Genomic DNA, 7,080 nt, shown 5'->3' on the forward strand with positions numbered 1-7,080 from the left:
ATATATATATATATATATATATATATATATACGACGGAATTCCTGGCAGTTTCCTTCAACCAAATTCATTCACTAGGCAATGATCGGTTTGAGGCAATAGTAGAAGAAACTGAAGTCGAAACTACGTAGTTGCAATACGAGCCCCTCAACCACACAGTCATGCCTGCATCTTTACGTCTTAAGACAGAGCATATTCATCCTCCGTCGGTGGATGACGGTCTTGCATCTGCACATGTCTCTGAGAAACGCAAGGTTGAATTCTTTTTTAGGAAGACATACATTTACTCATGCATGTAAATATCTCCTTACCATATCAACAATGTTTACCCAAACGAAAGGTTACCGACATTTTTGGTCAATACTGCTTGGCATCAATGTCATTGCAGAACGTAAAGAGCCGCACAAGGCATCTTTTGATAACTCTCTATTAATTCCGTCAAACTACGCTCCGATAAGGTACGTCTTTTATTGGACTTTCAAAAACATGAAAAACAGATTTGACTTCAGCGGGATCTGAACTCAGAGCTCAGAGAGTCGGAACAACGTCTGGGAGTCACTAATTTAATGTATCCAATACTGAACCGACTCTGCTTAATACACTGATGAAATAAACGATCAAAACGAATCAAAAATGAAAATAAAAACAATGATATACAATAACAAGAGACTCTCTTGGTCGTCAAACCTGCTAGAAATAACAAACTCATTTCTTTCGAATTCCTGTCTACTACTGTCTTTAAGACGATACCTTTGATTGATATAATTCTAGAGATATTCATCTGAAAACAAGTCAAAAGAAGCAAATGTTAAGCGGATTGGTCACGGTTGGAATGTTTTTTCATTACAGATCTGTTTGACAGATGTTAATAAGAAAAGCAGCTTCTTCTAAATCCATTGATATACATTGGAATAACATCTGATATTGTTCCAAAAAATAACTGGTGTCACTTATACAGGATGGGGTAAAGAAGACAAACGTTTTTGAAATGGATATTACTCATCCCCAGCGGGAGGGATATATATTCGTCAGGTAGCATTTGGTCCGTGGTTTCTTAGCATGTTTTTTTACAGGTAAAGCCATGGTGCTGTGGACGATAGAACATTGCGTGTTTGCCTACGAAAGTCACATGAAGAATAAGTTACATTAGTTCAGTGTGAGTTTTGGCGCCACTTCAACATTCACCGAAATCAGGCTGTTCTCACCCGTAACACACCATTACGTTAGATGAATGCACTTTGTACACGAATTACACTAATGAATAGGAGACTGCTGGGGTCGACACAAACGGTACGGACCCCGGACAATGTGGGACGCGTCAGACAAGCTTTGATACGGAGTTCGAATCGCTCTGCTCGGAAGCATTCTACTGAACCTGACATCGGTAATCGATAGGTAAGGCGTATTTTTCTTGAAGACCTGCATTTCCACCTTGCCCACACAACCAGAGCAGCAATGGACAGATTCGCCCTCTCTTTGGTGACCGCCTCATTTCCAGGTTTGCTGATATTCCTTGGCCCTCTCGGTCCCCGGTTTGCCCATGTGTGCTTATTTCTAGGCACGTGTGCATAACTCCCGTACATTGGACGATTTGAAGAAAGCTATTCGCGTGGAAGTCGCCCTAATCAACAGAGCAATACTGGAAAAAGTGGAGGCCAACTTCCAGGAACGCCTTCAGAAATGCATTATGAAAATGGACACCACATGATAGCTGTTGTTTTTTACACTTGATTTTGACAAATGCTAATTCAATTCAAACACATTGATATCAATAAAATTTGTTTGTAGAAAGAATTAATGATTTTGTGAATTTTTCATAAACGTCTGTCCTCTCTGCTCTACCTTGTATATCTTTCAAGTTAGAATAGAGGAGACCTTTGTAATTAACGCCGTCCCACATAAGTTGGTCCAAGAATAAACGACAAGATGGTCATAGTTGGAATAGTTTCAATCATTAGGTATGATTAGTCAGCGTTGAATTGGATACGAGCAACAGAACATTAACAACAATATCTCTCGACAGAGAATTTAAAATGTATGTGAGCTCTCTGTGAGCTTTAATGTAATTATGTACGAAGCTTAAGAAGCATAGGACACAGAGTCCTGTTCTTTGAAAAGATAAACTGCCAATAAAAAATATCTTACTTCATATTTGTTGTGGCTCTGAAAATAATAAATGGCTTTAATGAATGGCGATTCAAAGAACAAATCAAAGGTTCATCTTAATGTGGTTGCTAGAGGTGCAAGAAAGCAGCCAAACCTCACTTGAATTACATCGTAATGTTCAATACCAATAACAGAGAAACATTGAATAATGTAGTCTAAAAATAATGGAAAAGCGAACCAGATTGGTTGCGGCTGGTGAACCTTATATACCAAGTCTGCTCCATCGAGCTGAGCTGGGGCAAATAGCAACACTCTTGGAATGTTAGCACATATTGTACATGAATGACAACCATACATAACAAACACAAGTTCTTAAACTTATCCCTTCAAAGAGCACAGAGATACAAGACGAAAACTAAAATTTAGCCATTAGTGAATACATGAAGATTCATAATAAACAGGAACAAAAATAAAAACATCCCAGAAACATCCATCTAAATACCTTTTATCAGCAACAATATTTTTTTGACCTCTCACATGAAAATAAACGGAATAAAACACTAGTTCCACTAATTTAATCACAGGGGAATTTATGAAAGGAAATAGAAGAAAATCAATAAAGATCTCACGAAGTTATGAATCATCAAATATCTACAGGAAATAATAACCGAATTATTTCTAGACAAAGAAACCGGGGAAACATCAACAGGCTAAATGACCTAATCTATGCAGTTTCCATCGAGTTTGGTGCTATTAAGATACTTCAAAAATAAATAAATATAAATAAACAAAATACGTTATATAGGAAATTCGCTAAACAAAATTGGAAAAAATAATGTGATAAATTGAGTCTTAGCCAAGAAACAAAAAAACGGGATGTAATGTGAAAAAAAAAGTGGTAAACGAATCAAATAGTAAATGAAATATAACATTAAACAGTCAAGGTATTTTGGAAGTAAAAGAAAGGCATAATACAGAAGAATCAAGCCACATAAGACGCTACGTAAAAAATAGAACACTGTTGTTGGTGCTTCTTTTATGGTTACTAACCATTTGAAATCATTACCAAACAAATCTTTAGAAACAGAAAAACAGAATAGCATAGGTGATACATTAACACCAAAAAAATCCAAACATATTTGATGTTCATTTTGAAAGAAAAAAAAGACATTCAGTACAATCAATGATCATAAGTCATTAGAATTATAAATGGAAATGGAATGTGACACTATAGATATGGCCCAGAATAACGAGTTGGGTATTTAACAATATCATAAAGTTTGTTACCAAGCAAAGGAGCGTGACGTAGTGGATAGGGTTTTGTATACACAATCACAGACCAGGCGAAGTGTTGTCTCCTTGAGTAAAACACTTCCTTTCACGTTGCTCCAATCTACTCAGCTGTATATGGCTTCCAGTAATTGCTGGGAAGTTAACCCTGCGACAGACCAGTGTTCTGTTCAAGAAGAGTTGTTCTCTTAGTCACTTTTTTGTCATGGAGACAAATAGCTATACTGCTAAGCAGTATATGGAGACATATCTATAGCAGTATAGATATATGGAGACATATATCTATATTGCTAAGCAGAAAGATTCCTGAATTGATAAAAATGTCCAGTAGTTAGCCACAATTTTTAATAAGTATTCTAAAATAAGAACTTATAAAGTGCGGATTATGGTAACGAAACATATCTGTCGTGTTTTTATTCAAATACACAAACAAGACTTGGTGTGAAGCAATGTTCTTTGGGTGATATGCTGAAACTTTTATAAAGAAACTGGTAGAAGCAGGTACAACAACCAGTGTAAAAGAATAATCAGGTTATCATAATCTATGTCATCCAAAGAATACTGAAACAAACACGAATAAAAGTCTATGAGTTGAAATAATTGAATAAAAACCATCAAAGTACAAGGATCAGAAGAGCGAACTGGATTGAGTTTTGGGCCACTAAAGTAACCACGAGAAAGCCATGATCTATTAGAGGCATATTAGTCAAGTGTGGTGAATAAACAAAATTCCGTGAAATGGCTGATTCACAAATAGAAAAATAACTCTGACCTCAATGGAGAAATTCAGCAAATATAGGGCGACGAAATCAGTTACAAGCGTGGTACAGGAAAAGGTAATAGGTATATTGTAAGAATTACCACAATTCCTACAGTGTATATGAAAATTATCAGTTGTGTGCCATATTTTCTGAAATAACATATTACACTGTATCAGTATATCATACATTTACTAAAACAAAATATAAAAGAGGAGACAATAGTAAGCTGATTATATACACCTGAAAAATGTCCAGTTCCAACTGCTTCAACAAAAGCTTTCTGGTACTTATATCAACCACCAGCGAGCTTAGAAAATGAGTATGTGAAAGTACTATGGTACTTTAGCGTAGAGAGACAATTACTCGGACATTAGATAACAACGTTGATATATATCAAACAATGGTTATAAATTCTTGATACGTCAATATCAATTTACAATAATGCTGTGGAGAATATAAAGTAAAATTGAAGAATTGCACCGGCATAGCCACTGAAGAGTCAAAGAATACATCGATTACACTATCAATAATTGGTACAAAAATGTGAGAGATACACTGTTATTTCTATAAATATATTCACAAATAACTTCTAAAGATAGACATTTACTAAAACCAAACAACGAGAGAAGACGGTGGAAATGAACTTAACTGAACTAGTTTTCACGCAATGACGGTGCTTCCGCTTAGCCACAGCATTTTGGTGAAGATGCTGTAAAAGTCAGTAAAAGGTGATCTGTGTATGTGTGTGTGTGTATGTGAGAGAGAGAGAGGGAGACAGAGAGAGAGAGAGAGAGAGGGGGGGCAGACAGATAAAGTGAGAGTGTGTATGTGTGTGTGTGTGAGCGTCGGTCTTTGTCTCTGTGTTCGTCCTCCACTACCGCTTGCTAAGTATTGTTGGTGTGTCTGCATCCCTGTAACTTACCAGTTCGGCCAAAGATACTGATAGAATGAGTACCAGGCTTAAAAAAAGTACAGGGATCGATTCATTCAATTAAAAGTTCTGTAAGGCGTGCCAGCATGGCCGCAATGTAATAACAAAAAGAAGTAAAAGAATAAAAGATATATGACGGGCTTCTTTCGGTTTCCGTCTAAAATTTCCACTCACAAGGCTTTAGTTGGCTTGAGGCTATAGTAGAAGACACCTGCCCAAGCTGCGTGTCTTGTATTGATGAATAAGGTAATATTTAAAAAAGTTATTCATGTGTCTTCGTAAATGTGGAGCGATAGAGCTGAGGAAGGTACACTTGGTAATTTTAGTTAAATTATTTTTTTAATTGATTTATTTAATTTACAAGTTAAACACGAAACTATAGTATACTATTAACTCACAGTAATTTTGAAAATATTGTTTTGATGACAGCTCGTATTCATATCAAGGTGAATCATCGATGCTTTTCGTTAAATCATCTGTTGTTCAACATGTACGGAAGTAGCCGAAGCTATCCCTTCCTCTCTTTATATCTGTATATTTAAATTTGCCGCCAGGCAGAAGAATGTTTAAATCTGATAAGGAAGCTTAGCTTTCTTTCACTCTTGTTATATATATATATATATATACGACGGGCTTCTTTCAGTTTCCATCAACCAAGTCCACTCACCAAGCTTTGGTCAGCCTGAGGTTATAGCAGAAGCCCGTCGTATACATATATATGTTTGTCTGTCGCATATATATATATATATATATATGTGTTCGTGTGTGTGTGTGTGTGTGTGTGTCTGTGTGTGTGTGTGTGCGTCTTAGCGTGTGTGTTTGCTCGCAGGTGTGTATATATGTTTGCGTGCGTACGTGCGTGCGTACGTGCGTGCGTGCGTGCGTGCGTACGTGCGTGCGTGCGTGCGTACGTGCGTGCGTGTTTGCGTGTGAGTATATGTATGTGTTTGCTTGCTTGCGTACGCGCGCGTGTGTAAACGAGTAGTATAATCTATGGAGTCAAAGAATCATGTTACTCTCACTGAACGCTCCTCTTACGGTTTCGGTTTCTTTTTATTTGCGTGCATTTTTACGTAATTTCAATTTCAATTTCTCCGCGTTTTTCATTTTTTTCATCCCTTATTATTTCTTTTTGCTATTTTTGCGTAAATTATGGATAGTGAATACAATGTATAGGATATCTTAATTCATATGAGGGTGTTTTCGTGAGAAGAATTTTTTTTTCTCTATAATATATTCTTTCATTTTATTGTCTATATTTTTCTGATCATATCAATATAATTTTGTCTATTTCTGATCTCCATACATTGTAAATATAAACAGTGAATTTTGTGTGAATATTTAGAGTTCAACTGTCGATATAACTATGATGTTCTGGTAATCTGATGTGCTAACTTTATTGATTTGCATTGATTTTTGTGTATACAATTACAGCGTATAATGATGAGGATACATATCATTGCAATCATGTTCGTATAATTTCTTTGCTGAAATTAATGTATTAAGAAGGTTGCGAAACAGCTGTAATCCTAAGGACGTTAAGTGGTTATATAAAGTTATATTCATTTCTCATACATTCTGAATGTATGTATATGTTTGTGTGTGTGTGTGTGTGTATGCATGTGTGTGTGTGTTTGTTATGCATATGTATAAATATATTATGCTCACACACACACACATACATACACATACATACGCTCAAAAAAGTGATTGTGAGCGAACAAGGCAGTGCGAGTGTGCTTGTCTGTGTTTGTGAAAACAGAGAGAGAGAAAGAGAGAGTCAGACAGACAGGCAGACAGACAGACAGAGACAGACAGGCAGACAGAGACAGACAGGCAGACAGAGACAGACAGGCAGACAGAGACAGACAGGCAGACAGAGACAGACAGGCAGACAGAGAAAGAGGGGGACGGGCAGCGGGTGCTCATTCTAACTATATTCAAAATCTATTGCAAACTCAAGGGTATGAGATAAATTAGGCTTCTGTGGTTCA

The sequence above is a fragment of the Octopus bimaculoides genome, chromosome 16, assembly GCF_001194135.2.
Source record: "Octopus bimaculoides isolate UCB-OBI-ISO-001 chromosome 16, ASM119413v2, whole genome shotgun sequence".
In the NCBI taxonomy this organism is placed as follows: Eukaryota; Metazoa; Mollusca; class Cephalopoda; order Octopoda; family Octopodidae; genus Octopus; species Octopus bimaculoides.